Source organism: Macaca nemestrina, chromosome 6 (assembly GCF_043159975.1).
Source record: "Macaca nemestrina isolate mMacNem1 chromosome 6, mMacNem.hap1, whole genome shotgun sequence".
In the NCBI taxonomy this organism is placed as follows: domain Eukaryota; kingdom Metazoa; phylum Chordata; class Mammalia; order Primates; family Cercopithecidae; genus Macaca; species Macaca nemestrina.
The window spans coordinates 152,968,121-152,983,935 of record NC_092130.1 but is presented as its reverse complement, the minus strand read 5'-3'; positions in this window follow the sequence as shown (position 1 = coordinate 152,983,935).

Genomic DNA, 15,815 nt, shown 5'->3' with positions numbered 1-15,815 from the left:
AAGAAGCTCATGCTTATTTTCTACATATTTAAAATATTTTCTAAACAGATATTTTAATAAACTATTAGTAGAACTCAGTGATATTTGGAAATAAATAATCTGATGTCTTAGGAATTATATATATTTAAATTAAATATATTTTTATTTTTAAATTTAAATTTATATATAAATATATAAACATCTATATATGTAAAGTTAATATTCACATGGTGTCAATATTTAAATTAATATGCATATAAATTTACAGGTATAAATTCATTAACATGTATTAAGTTTACACTATAATATATATATTAATATTTAAATTCATACATATAAATTCACATGTATATTTATATTTTTATAAATATATGTGTATATATGTATATACATGCATCTATATGTAAATATAAATACATTTAAGCATGTAAATGTATAAATATAAATATAAATATAAATATATTATTTACATATTACATATAATACAGTAATTTACATATAAATATAATGCATTTATATTTATATGCATATAAATGTATATATATGTTTATAAATATACAGGTAAATTTATATATAAACATGTATGTATATAAATACATACATGTATATTTGCATTTATATATGTAAATTTATATAAAATTGGGTAAGAGATCTTTAGATATACATATGTATAAATTTATGTAGAAATTTATTCACTTCTCCTAAAACCATTTTGTTTTCACATCAATAAGATACTAAATTCATGCGAATAACACAAAGCTTCATGCATCACCTATATTTTTCTCCAACTAGAAAAATATCTGGAAAGAATGCAATTCCAGTAATTAAACAAAGATGACTCCCCAGCACAAATAAGAGATTTCAATGTAACATATTATATGAAAATCCAGAATTACACCCACAAGTTAACTTGTAGTAATTCACATCATAAATTTGACTTAACAAATGGTTTATGTCCTCTGTAAAATAGAATACATTTTACATAGTTGAGTTAAATGTGTCGATTTTCATTTATATAACTATGTATTGAACATAAGAAATATATTTCTTAAATTTGTAATAATTGTAGAAATCGATACTGCTAAAAGAAAAATGGAATTAGGCCAATTTTTATTAATTATTTTGTTTTGGGGTTTATGTCTGGCATATATCTGCTACTATTCTGTTGTTTTGTTTGTACTTTTACAAAAGGTCATAGCATGACCAAATTTATTTAATTTTAATACTATATGAATTATAAATGTTTTTCGTTAAGATTAGTACCTTTCGTGTTACACAGTCATCTCTTGGTCTCTGCAGGGTATTGGCTCCAGGAACTCTTAAGTTTACCAAAAACCAAGAGTACCCAAGTCAGTAATATAAAATAGCATGGTATTTGCATATTACCTTCAAATATCCTCCATATACTTTAAATCACCTCTAGATTACTTATACCTAATACAATATAAATCATATGTAAATCATTATACTGTATTCTTGTCTTCTGTATTATTTGTTAATGTTGTACTCTTATTTCTTTTAAATTTTTGATTATGTCTGATGCATGATTAGTTGAATCCACAGATGCAAAAGCCACGTGTAGAAAGGGTCAAATGTATATGAAAAAAAGTTTAAGATTTAAAGCCATGTTGCTGCCTGCATGTTATGCACATGTACCCTAGAACTTAAAGTATAATAATAATAAAAAATAAAAATAAAAAAAAAGATTTAAAGCCTTGTAACTGCTCTTCTATATTTTATTCTAGAAGCTTTATAGTTTGATCTTCGACTCGCAGAAATGCAATTTCATTGGGATTCATTTGTAAGAATGTAGTAAAGTAGAAGTTAAATTTTATTGTTTTTTTTCATAAGACCAGGCATTTGACTTAGAATCATTTACTGAAAAGATTCAACTTCCTTTTCCTATCAAGTGTCCAGATATGTTTGAATCTTTTATTTTTTTCTTGGCACTCACTATCTTGCTCAGTTTCTTTATTTGCTATCCTTGCACCTTGCTCTTATTGGTGAGATTTGTCTCTATCTTATTTTGACCTATTGATGACCTATAAGAAATATAGATAATATTTTATTATCTATTTTATGCAATCACATTGTTGAACACCCTAATGAGGTAATTTTCAGGAAAACTGTGCTGCTGCTTGCCATGGTGATATTATTTTCTCATCCTTTGCAGCATTCATGACCATGCATATGTGTGTGTACATGTGTTATTATTTTGGCTAGAAAATTCACATCAGTGTTACTACCAGTGGTGATGGCACACAAGTATAGACATTTTATTATCTTGAATGTAAATACAGCTATTGTAATGATTGTGTATGATATTGAATTTATCATGAAAATTCTATTTCTAGGAAATAATATTTTTAAACAAAGTAGTAGTGAACATAATTAAGGACGATACTAAAAAGATGATTACAAAGTAGTCTTAAGAGTGCTTATTTTTGTGAACATTATTACACTTCCTGATCCTCTTGAAAGCATACAACAATAAATTGACATGTGGTTCACTTCTTCATGGGTACATGATGGTGTACTTTATTTGTAACATAGTAAATGCTTCAATGCTATTTGATATGCATGTTCGTTTATTTTTGTTTCTGCTTATATTTAAATATATTTATATATTATCTTGGATTAGTGGCTGCGACTAAATTGGTAGGATATATTTAGAGTATATAGATAATTTTGTTCCTAAACATTTCTCTTTTTTTCATCCTAAACTCAATAAAATACATATGCAAATTAAATGTACCAGCTTAACTGAGTGTATGATTGGAGGAAAACAGGCAATGGAAGATCGACTCCTGTTTTAAATATAATCATCTGTGGTATCTGGAAAATTAGAAACATATCCTAATATTTTGGATAAGAGGGCCAGTGAATGGGCAGAGTATAAGTCTGAGTAATGTGTTAGGAGCACTGGGGTGAGTCGTTTTCTTTAGTTCAAATAATACAATGAAAATAGATTCACTGAATGTCTCCAAACAAGAACTAATAAATAGAACTATTTTCCTTTAAAAAATGTGCTGTATTGAGACAGCTGAAATATGCAGCCATACATGATAGTGTTAGAGAGACTGAATGTAAAATGTCTTAAAACCCTCCATTGTCTAAGTGTCTTACTTTGGAAAAGCCATTTAATCTCTATAAAAATTAAATTCCCTTATAGGTGTAAGAGATAACATACTAGGAACATTACAGAATTTTGTAAAGATTAAATGATACAATCTTAGTAAAATTTACAGTGTATTTCCTGCTGCCTAGTATAAGCTTAATAAATGCTAGACATTATATGTGTTTTTGTTATTTTGCTGTCCTTAAAGTTACAGCCATTCAAATCTGCAGCCACTGAAGAGGACATTAAAATCCTAAAATAGGTAGATTACTTTGCAAAGAGTGTTTTATACACCAGCAAAAATATGAGTCAATTTTGAATTTCCTTACCTCTGATTTTCTAATACTGTTTATAGTTAACATAGTTCAATGCTAAATTATTGCATGGGAAGGAAAGCAAATAATATTTAAATTATTCAAATTTTTGACTAAGCTGGCAATAATAATTCATTCTAACTTTCTGATCAGTAACTGGAAAGGAAAGGGGCAGAAATGCATCACTCACTGAATATTTTACAATTCATTTACATAAATATTGGTGAAATGAATGATATTTTAAAAGAGCACACAGCTCTACATCCAATAAAATATGCTACTCTCATTATTATCAACAAGACAGGTTCTAAAAATGTTGGCAGATCTATACATTTAGGTCAGTAATATTCAGTTATTCACTTTTATGCTTATATAAATATATCAAGCATAGAAATATGTATTTGCGAATGTGCTATAATTTATTTTTAAAGCATATATTGAGAAAAGGAATGATTTCTTGCACAATGGCAAAAAAAAATAAACAGGAAATTATATGTTCACATGATTACATGCCTATATAATTTATTCTAAATGCATGAATATTGGATTAAATTCTACTTCAAAATCGTAAAACCAATTGTCATAGTTATATGTAGTGATAATATTACACTGACAAAGACTCACAAGGAACTGATTTTAGAATGTTCAGGACTAGTGTATGCTACAGAACTAGCTGAATCAGTGGCTGCAGGAAAAATATGCTAAATTTACGGAGGCTATCATTGAGTTTATAAAGAAATTACCGAATAAACTTTGATTAAAAAAATCAAACTATACATCATTTGTCATTCTATTTAAATAGGTAGTTTTGGTGTCTGGAAAGATTTGTAAGTTTGTTTTTTTGTTTTTGTTTTTTTTAAACAAATACTTGACAAGCCACTTTTGAGTTGAAGATAGATTAGAAAACTTAAGTTAAAAAAATAAAGAAGTCAAAGCAAAATGAAAAGTAAATTAACAGAGAAGTTGCTGTCATTTATCATACCTTAATAGAAAAATTCTCTCTCCTGCAGAATTTAGTAGTCCATCATCTTCAGTAATCACCTTTGTAGTTTTGAATGCTAGTAGCTTCTTCATTTCAGAATAGTCACATCAATCACCTCTTAAAGATTTCTAGTCAGTGGACTTAATAAGAATTGTGCACATCACTTGATGATTTAGGAGAGGTGAAGAAGAAACCTGTGATAATACAGCAGTCAGAGACATTATGGGTGAATCGCTGTTTGAGGAAAATTTCAGGAAAATGTCACAAAAATATTTTTTGATAAATTTGAACTGAGGGATTTGTTACTGCAGTTTGATATAAAAGGTTTTGAACCAGTTATGTCTGTTCCAGTTAAAGTAACTTCAAAAAACTAGAAATGTTTATGGTTTGTGTAAGTTTGCAGAATTAAAGGTATTTGGTCATTGCAATTACTTAATTTTTTAAATTATCTGCTTAATATCTATTTTATATATAGGGCTGTAAAAAAGAACTTACAGAGTTTTTTGTACAATACAGACCAAAATAAGTGTTTCTCTAATTTAATGTAGTAAAATAATTAAACTGTATAACATATTCTTAAAGTTTACATAAAAGTCTAGTTCATGCCTGTATTTATAGAGCTCCAGCTGTCAAAACTCAGGAAATATCATAAAGTGGAAGAGCTCTACAAAAATCATATAAAAGAAGGTGATAATACACTTTAAAAATTGTTTACACACACTAATGATGACAATTATAAATAGTATCACATTTTATCAAACAAAAGTTGAAGTGTTTTAAAATATGTGTAAACTTAAAAAATCCTAAGGCCATTAAAATGACATTCAAACATTAAATACATAGAAAGAATGTTTAGTTTAAATAAAATGCAAATGCTAGTGTATAAAGGTAATATGCATTAAATAAAACAGTGGCACCACCATCACAAAGTAGCTTAGTTTGTAAATAATAAATAAATCCTATGTAGGGTGCTGGTAAATGCTATAAAAAAATGAAAAACGTATATTAAAAGATATATACGTTTATAAATATACATACTCATATCTGTATGTCCATATATATGAAGCTATATATGTATAGGCATGTATACACCTATTCTAAAAAGCTGATTGATTTCCAAATTAAAGTTTATATTTTATAAACATACAGAAAATATAAACAAAATGTAAATATAAAAATCTTCATAATCCCACCAAATACAAACAGCATTTTCATTTTGTGTTTCCGTATAGTATAAGAGATCATACAGATACAGTATTCACAATAATACATTTTCAATGACTTGATGATACCTGATCTTCTCTAAGGTCCATAATGGATTTAATCAACTTTGAGTCTGTCACCCTACTACCCCCAAAACATTTAACATACCATTATTTTTATATTTACACCTTGTGCGAATCCTGTGACATTTCTGTCAGTTCTTAATGTTAGGTTTATAATAACAACAAATACATATGATTCAAATACAGTGAAATGCCTTGAGCTCATTAAATGCTCTTGGAACGTGCATTACTTAAAGTAAAGGTATCATAGAAAATACTTTTCTCTTAAATGTTAATGCCTCTACCAATAAAGTAGTTCATAAAACCATTTTAGGCAGATACAAAGTCCCCCTCTTTTTTTTTCTTTACAGTAATATATCCTTAATTATACAGAAAGTTTTATATTATTTTATGTACAAATCACTTTATATTTTTCCTTTCATGTGTTTTTATATATTATATTGAAGCTTAATACTGCAATAAAAAGTCTAAAATATATAACTGCAGTACTTGAAGCCACCTCCTTACTCCAGCCCAAAGGAAACATACCTGTGTAATGACAACCCAGATCAAGATTTAGCATGTTACTGTAACCCGCAAACCTTACTAGTACTTACAAACAGTTCATTACCTCCCCCAAAATTTAACTAATATTCTCACTTGTATCATTTGTAGTAGGGGAGTAATGATTCCCAAAGACATTGATGTCTTATTCCCTGGTACTTGTGAGTATGTTGTTCCATAGCAAATGAGGATTAATCATGAAGAATTCATTCAGGTTTGCTATTCAGTTCACCTTAAAATAAGTAGAATATCCTGGATTATGCAGGTTGTCCCTGTGTAATCACAAAGGTGCTTACAAATGGAAAAGGGAGGTAAAAGAGTCGGAGAAGAGAAAGAGTTGTAGCAAAAGAAGCAAAAGTCTCAGCAATCATTCCCTTTTGAGATGGAGGAACGGGGGTACAAACCCAGGAATGCAAGCATCCTCTACAAACCAGGAAAGGCAAAGAAATGGAATCCCTTTGGAGTCTCTAGAAAGAATGCAGCCTACTGACACATTAATTTTACCTCAGTGACACTTCTTTCAAATTTATTTATGGCGATTGGTTACAGCAGCAATAGGAAACTAATACACACTTAGATTACTTCTTTTTGAATTTTATATAAGTTGAGAATACAATCTGTACTTTTTGTGTCCGATTTCCATCACATAGCATTATAGTAGTGATAGTGATGTGTAGGGCTACTTCATTCAGTTCACAACTGTTTAGTATTCCATTACAATAAAACACCAGAATATACTGGAAAATTTGTGTCTCTTCTAGTATTGCTGACCTTTGTAGTGTGTGATGGTTAATACAGAGTGTTAGGGAAACAAAGTGTTGATCCTGGGTGTGTCTGTGAGGGTATTGCCAAAGGAGATTAACATTTGATACAGTGGGCTGGGAAAGGCAGACTCACCCTTAATCTGGGTGAGCATAATCTAATCAGCTGCCAGTGCGGCTAGAATATAAACAGGCAGAAAAATGTGAAAAGGGAGACTGGCCTAGCCTCCCACCCTACATCTTTCTCTTATGCTGGATTCTTTCTGCCCTCAAACATCATATTCCAAGTTCTTCAGTTTTGGAAATCGGACTGATTCTCCTTACTCCTCAGTCTGCAGACGGCCTATTGTGAGACCTTGTGATCATGTGAGTTAATACTTAATAACCTCATACATATATTTCATTTATATATTAATAAATATATAATTAACATACAATTATATATTAATATTAATTATATATAACATGTATATTCCATTAATTCTGTTTCTCTAGAGAACCCTGACTAATACAGATTTTGGTACCAGGTGTGGTTCCAAAGGAACAGACTATTAAGGATGAAGTTATTTCATTGGTTATGGAGTTTCTGGAGTTGGCTGCTTAATATGATTAGACCCCGAAATGCTAAGGACTCTACTTCTAATAGTATGGAGAACACTGATAGTCCTTGGCAGAAACTGTTTAGAGAAAATAAATGCAATTGACACTCCTGATTCAGTGCTAGTGAGAGGCAAGGAGTTTAGTGACTCCATGTACAATACTCTGACCATATGTGGAGAACTAAGGAACATAATGAAGCTGGTTGGTTGTTCCTAAGTGAAAGAAAATGGTGAACTCAGGGATTCTATCTCCTAGCTTCAGAAGCAGATGCTGAGCCTCAAATCTGCTAAGATTGCCCTGAGTGAGAGTCTTATTTCCTGTAGATAAAGAGCTGGAATTGTGGAAAAATAGACACAAGCTCTAGTCATGCTAGTGACTTATCTACAACAAAAAGTGCAGGCACAGCCTCGCCAGGTGTCTACTGTTAAAATGAGGGCATTCGTTGAAAAGAATGGAAACCTGCAACTTGGAGTGGGGACAGGTGGGAGGACCCTGATGAAGCTGAGGACACTGAGCTTGTAAACTCTGACAAAACGTTTTTGCCAGAAGAAACAACTTCCCCATCCCCAGCAGTGGCAACGTCTCCCTGGCCCAGGCTACCATCAGCCTTTCCACCTTTGTCTGAGGAGATAAACCCTGCGTTGCCTGAGGCAACACTGATGGCCTGCCCTGAGGCAGTTGCCAGGCAAAATAATGTTGATTCTCCTCAGGTGCCACCACCAATACCTCTGTTTGCTTCTAGACCTATAATCCAGCTAAAGTACTGGTGGGCTCCTAGAAGTGAGGCTGAGAGTGTGACCCATGAGGAGGAGCACTGTACTCAAAAAGAACTGCTTGGGTTTTCTAATTTATATAAACAGAAATCTGAAGAAAAGGCATGGGAATGAATATTATTAAGGATGTGAAATAATGGCAGATGGAACATAGAGTGGAATCAGGCTGAATTTATTGATTTGGGATCACCAAATAGGGACTCTGCATTTAAGGTTGTAGCTTGGGGAGTTAAAAAGGGCTCTAAAAGTTTATTTTCTTGGTTAGCTAAAATATGGATTAAAAGGTGGCCCACAGTGAGTGAGCTGAAAATGCCTGATGTCCCTTGGTTTAATGTAGAGGAAGGAATCCAAAGGCTTAGGGAGATTGCAATGGTGGAGTGGATTAGTCACTTTAGACCTACTCATCACAGCTGGGAGAGTCCAGAAGACATACCCTTGACCAATGCCTCACAAAATAGATTTGTGAAGGCAGCACCTGCATCTTTGAAGAGCCCTGTAATTGCTCTTCTCCGTATGTCAGATCTAATGGTGGGAACTGCTGTCACTCAACTACAAAATTTAAATGCAATGGGAATAATTGGATCCTGAGGTTGCAGGGGCCAAGTGGCAGCATTCAGTCACCAAAGGCAAAGTGGGTGTAGCTACTGATATGGGTGGCAGAGGCAAAGCAGGAATCAGAACAGTCTAACTCATGTGGAGCTCTGGCATTGACTAATTAATCACGGTGTTCCTAGAAGTGAAATTGATAGGAAGCCTACTGCATTCCTACTTAATTTATGCAAGCAGAAATCTTCTAAGTCGAATGAATAAAAGGCTAATTTGAATTAAATAAAAAGACAGAATCACTGCCCCTCAAACAATTTCCAGACTTGAGCCAGTTTACAGACCCAGAACCACTGAGTGAAGGGGAGGCCATGTCCCCTTGACGTAGGACCCCACTACATTACCGACAATTTATGCCGTGAATCTTTCTTCCATTCTTCCCCAAGGAGATTTCCAGCCTTTTACCACAGTAATTGTGCATTGGGGAAAGCGAAAGAATCAGACAATTCAGGGACTACTGGACACTGGCTCTGAGCTGACATTGATTCCAGGGGACCCCAAGTAGGGGCTTATGGAGGTAAGGTGATTAATGGAGTTTTGGCTCAAGTCTAACTTACAGTGGGTCCAGTGTTTCCCTAGATTCATCCTGTGATCATTCCCCCAGTGCCAGAAATCATAATTGGCATAAACGTATTAAGCAGCTGGCAGAACCCCCACATTGGCTCCCTGACTGGTAGGGTGAGGACTATTATGGTGGAAAAGGCCAAATGGAAGCCATTAGAGCTGGCTTGACCTAGAAAAATAGTAAATCAAAAATAATACCTCATCCATGGAGGGACTGTAGAAATTAATGCCACCATCAGGGAGTTGAAAGACACAGAGGTAGTGATTCCTACCACATCCACATTTAACTCTCCCATTCAGCCTGTGCAGAAGACAGATGGATCTTAGAGAAAGACAATGGATTATTACAAGCCTAACTAACTGGTGACTCCAATTGCAGCTGCTGTACCAGATGTAGTTTCATTGCTTGAGTAAATTAACACATCTCCTAGTACCTGGTATGCAGCCATTGACTTGGCAAATGCCTTTTTCTCCACTCCTGTCCATAAGGCCCAGCAAAAGCAATTTGCCTACAGCTGGAAAGGCCAGCAATATACCTTCACTGTCTTACTGCAGGGGTGTATCAACTCTCCGGCTTAGTGTCATAATCTTATTCAGAGAGACCTTGATCGGTTTTTGCTTTTACAAGCTATCACACTGGTCCATTACATCAAAGTCATTATGCTGATTGGATCCAGTGACCAAGAAGTAACAAACACACTGGGCTTATTGATGAGACATTTGTAAGCTAGAGAATGGGAAATAAATCTGACTAAAATTCAGAGAGTGTCTACCTCAGCAAAATTCCTAGGGGTCCAGTGGTGTAGGGCCTGTGGAGATATTCCTTTTAAGGTGAAGGATAACTTGCTGCATTTGGCTCCTCCTACAAGCAAGAAAGAGGAACAACGCCTAGCAGGACTGTTTGGATTGTGGAGGCAACGCATTCTTCTTTTAGATATGTTACTCTGGCCCATTTATTGAGTAATCTGAAAGGCTGCCAGTTTTGAGTGGGTTCCAGAGCAGGAGAAGGTTCTGCAACAGGTCCAGGGTGCTGTGCAAGCTTCTCTGTCACTTTGGCCATATGACCCAGCAGATCCAATAGTGCTTGATGTGTCAGTGGCAGATAGAGATGCTGTTTGGAGCCTTTGGCTGGCCCTTATAGGTGAATCACAGCGGAAGCTTCTAGGATTTTGGAGCAAAACCCTGCCATCTTCTGCAGATAACCACTCTCCTTTTAAGAGACAGCTCTTGACCTGTTACTGGGCTTTGGTGGAAACTGAACATTTGGCTATGGGTCATCAAGTCACCATGTGACCTGAGGTGCCTATCCTAAACTGAGTGCTTCCTGACCCATCTAGCCATTAAGTGGGTTGTGCACAGCACCCTTCCGTCATCAAATCAAGTGGTGCATAAGTGATCGGTTTGAGCAGGTCCTGAAGGCACAAGTAAGTTATACGAGGAAGTGGCTCAAATCCCCATGGTCTCCACTCCTGCCACCCTACCTTCTCTTCCCCAGCCTGCACTGATGACCTCTTGGGAAGTTCCCTATTATCAGTTGATAGAGGAAGAGAAGACTAGGGCCTGGTTCACAGATGGTTCTGCACGGTATGCAGGCACCACCTGAAAGTGGACAGGGGCAGCAGTACAGCCCCTCTCTAGGACATTCATGAAGAACAGTGGTGAAAGGAAACCTTCCCAGCAGGCAGAACTTTGAGCAGTGCACCTGGTTGTATACTTTGCATGGATTGAGAAATGGTCAGATATGCAATTATATACTGTTTGATGGGTTGTAGCCATGGTTTGGGCGAATGGCCAGGGACTTGGAAGAAGCATGATTGGAAAATTGGTGACAAAGAAATTTGGGGAAGAAGTATGTGGATGGACTTCACTGAGTGGTCAAAAATCATGAAGATATTTGTATCCCATGTGGATGCTCACCAAGGAGTGACCTCAGCAGAGGAGAGTTTTAATAATCAAGTGGATAGGATGACTTATTATGTGGACAACACTCAGCCTCTTTCCTAGTCACGCCTGTCATTGCCCAAGGGGTCCATGAACAAAGTAGCCATGGTGGCAGGGAGGGGAGGTTACACATGGGCTCAGCAAGATGGGCTTCCACTCACCAAGGCTGACCTGGCAACAGCCACTGCTGAATTCCCAATTTGCCAGCAGCAGAGGTCAATACTGAGCCCTCAATATGGCACCATTCTTCTGGGTGAACTGCCTGCTATCTGGTGGTAGGTTGATTATATTGGACCTCTTCCATCAGGGAAAGGGCATAGGTTTGTCCTCACTGAAATAGACACTCCAGATATGGGTTTGCCCAATTTGCATGCAATGCTTCTGCCAAGACTACCATCCACAGACTCATGGAAGTGCCTTATGTACCATCACGATATTCCATACAGCATTGCATCTGACCAAAGCACTCATGTTATGGCTAAAGAAATGCGTCGGTGGGCTCATGCTCATGGAATTCACTGGTTTTACTATATTCCCCATCATCCTGAAGCAGTTGGATTGAAAGAATGGTGGAATGGCCTTTTGAAGTCACAATTGCAATGCCAACTAGATGACAATACTTTGCAGGGCTGGGACACAGATCTCAAGAAGGCAGTGTGTGATCTGAATCAGCATCCAATATATGGTACTCTTTCTCCCATAGCGAGGATTTATGGGTCTGGAAATGAAGGGGTGGAAGTGGCACCACTCACCATCTCCTGTAGTGATCCACTAGCAAAATTTGCACTTCCTGTTCCTAAGACATTATGTTCTGCTGGCCTAGAGGTCTTAGTTCCAGAGGGAGAAATGCTGACATCAGGAGACACAACAATGATTCCATTAAACTGGAAGTTAAGATTGTCACCTGGACACTTTGGGCTCCTCCTACCTTTAAGTCAACAGGCTAAGAAGGGAGTTACAGTGTTGGCTGGGGTGATTAACCCAGTCTATCAAGATGAAATCAGTCTACTACTCCACAATGGAGGTAAGGAAGAGTATGCATGGAATACAGGAGATCCATTACAATGTCTCTTAGTATTATCATGCCCTGTGATTAATGTCAATGGGACAATACAACAGCCCAATCCAGGCAGGACTAAAAATGACACAGACGCTTCAGGAAGGAAAGTTCTGGTCACTCCCTCAGGAAAAAAAAACCACGACCTGCTGAGGTGTTTGCTGAAGGCAACAGGAATACAGAATGGGTAGTAGAAGAAGGTAGTCATCAACACCAGCTGTGACCATGTGACTAGCTGTAACAATGAGGAATGTAATTCTCATGAGTATTTCCTCCTTCTTTTGTTAAAAACAGGTTTGTGCATGTATACACTTGTACTAAGAACATGTATTCATTTTATTTGCTTTTCCTTTATCACATGACATAATATTTATTGACTTTACATCACCATTTAAGTATTGTTAACTTTCTGTAATAGTATTTGGTTTGGGGATTAGTGCGTTTTGGTTGTACAGAGGATAGTTGTATTATGTTAGGAATAATTCTGACTTTATTATTGTCTTCATTTGAAGATTATGTGTGATTTCAGGAGATGTGTATGGGTTCAAGTTGACAAGGGGTGGGCTTGTGATGATTAATACTGAGTGTCAACTTGATTGGATTGAAGGTTACAAAGTATTGATTCTGGGTGTGTCTGTGAAGGTGTTGCCAAAGAAGGTTAACATTTAAGTCAGTAGTCTGGGAAAGGCAGACCCTCCCTTAATCTGGGTAGGCACAATCTAATCAGCTGCCAGCGTGGCTAGAATATAAGCAGGCAGAAAAATTGGAAATAGAGAGACTGTCCTAGCCTCCCAGCCTACGTCTTTCTCTCATGGTAGATGCTTCCTACACTTGAAGATCAGACCCCAAGTTCTTTGCTCTCCTGCTCCTTAGCCTGCAGATGGCCTATTGTGGGACCTTGTGATTGTGTGAGTTAATACTTCATAAACTGCTCTTTATATAAATATCTATTCCATTAATTCTGTCCCTCTACAGAGCCCTAATACATGGTGTTTGCAGTTTTGGAAAAATTATAAATAATGATACTTTGGACATTATTGCACATGCATATTAGAGAAAAATCAAAGGACAGATAGGTAGACAAAAATGCATACATAAACACATATATATGTGAGATTGTTTATATATGACATACATTTAATTTAAGGGACATTTTCACAAGCTTTTGCAAGTGATTGTACCAATTTACTCTTCCACAGTCAATGAATAAAATCTTAGGTATTCCACATCTTCTAATATTTAATATTGTTTGTCACTGTCATTTATTTATTTATTTATTTGCTTGTTTGTTGATTTCATTTTAGCCATTCCATTGTGAATGGGGTAGACTATCACTGTAGTTTCTGTTTGCATTTCTCTGACCATTTTGTTCTGCATGAAACCATGTATAGGAATGCAGTGGTATCTAGGTTACCTTACTGTTTTTTAAAATTGTATTTTGCTGCTAAATAATGATGCTGAATATCTATCTCTGTGATTATTTGCTATCATATATTTTATTTGACAAAGCATCTTGTTTGATCTTTTGCCTATTGTTAATTTTTTTAATTATTAAATTTTAAGGGTTCTTTGTATATCTTCTGGATATAAGTCCTTTGTCAGATTATGTGTGTTACAATTATTCACTCTAGAACTTGGCTCACATTTCTGTTGTTTTAGATATCTTCCACAGACAAAATTTTTAATTTTGATAAAGTCTAATTTGTCATTTAAAAAAGTTATGAGTCATGTAAATTTATTGCTAAGCCCAAGTTCACACAAGTTTGTGTGTGTGTGTGTGTGTGTGTGTGTGTGCGCGCATGTTTCCTTTCTAGAAATCTTATGGTTTGTTTTACATGTAGGTCTATGGTCTAATCTGAGTCAGTTTTTAGATAAGTTGTAATGTATGTGACAAAGATCTTTTTTTGTTTTTGTTTTCTTTTGCATTCAGACATCTTGTTATTCAGCATAATTTGTTGAACAGTCTGTCCATTCTCCATTGAATTGCTTTTGCATCTTAATCAAAAGTAAATTGACCATATCTCTATGATTTTCTTTTTGAGCCCTTATTTTCTCTCATAACAAATACTGGTCGAATTTTATATATTTCTTAAATATTCGGATACATTCATTTGTCAACTGTCTGTCCAAGTTTTTGCCCATTTGTTTATTAGATAATATGCTTTTCAAATGTATTTTCTTTAATACTATGAATTTCTAGGAATTCCATTTTTAGATAATTCTTTACTCTTTTTATTAATGTTAACTTATTTTTAGTTAATACATTCATAAGCTGAATATATTATCTATTTTTAGTTTGCTTTTTATTTTGTTTTACTTTATTTTTTACTTTCTTGATATAAATGCTATGTTGATTTATCTTTAATAATTTTACACTATTGACTTTTTTCTGAATATAGTTTTTTTAATTATATTTCCACCAAATTTTCTGTGTCTTCACTAAGCTTTAGTAGGTTTAATCTGTACTCTGCACTATCTTCATTTGGTAGGTTTTATTTTAATTGTTACCATGCTTTTGGATATTTTGCATATTCTCAGAATTGTTTTTGTAACACTAATCCTTGAAGGATATTTTTCTGCTTCTGTAATTTTAGTTTCCTCAGATTTATACTTTATCCGAGTCTCTTTAAACACATAGGCACTTTCAACTACATATCAGTTATTTCCCCTTGTCATTAAATATTTTGTCTCCAGGGAATTACGCATCTTAAAAATGTGCTGACACCAAAAGTCTGACATGAAATTTCCCTTTCTCTGTATTTTCATAATGTACTATACAGCAGTTGTTAATTAATATAGCACATCTTATTAAAATTATAGGTTGATTTGTCTTCTTTCTTTCACTCATTTGTACAATTTTTAAGGACATAAACTAAGTTTTTTCTTTTGATCCCTAGCACATAGTAGAGATTTTTGTCATAGAGTTTACAGTGTAATTATCTATCTATCTATCTATCTATCTCAATGTCTATTATCTATCTACAAAAAGAAACATTTTTAACACATTTTCTGTACATTTTTTGTTTTATTCCCTCAGGGAAAATCTCCCCTACCCATTTACAGCAGGTTATTTTCACAGATCTTGCAAATGCATATGAGTTACTCAGTAGAGAGTGAATTAAATACCAAGAAAAATCAATGAAGCTCTGAAATAACTTTCAAAGAAATGATACACCTTAAATTTGATGCAAATTGCAAATGTGGAATAGATGCTTTCATGTCATGCTGGTAGATATGACATTGTAAAGGTTTGAGAGTCAAGTGGTCTAGGGATTACATGTGGGCTTTTAATCA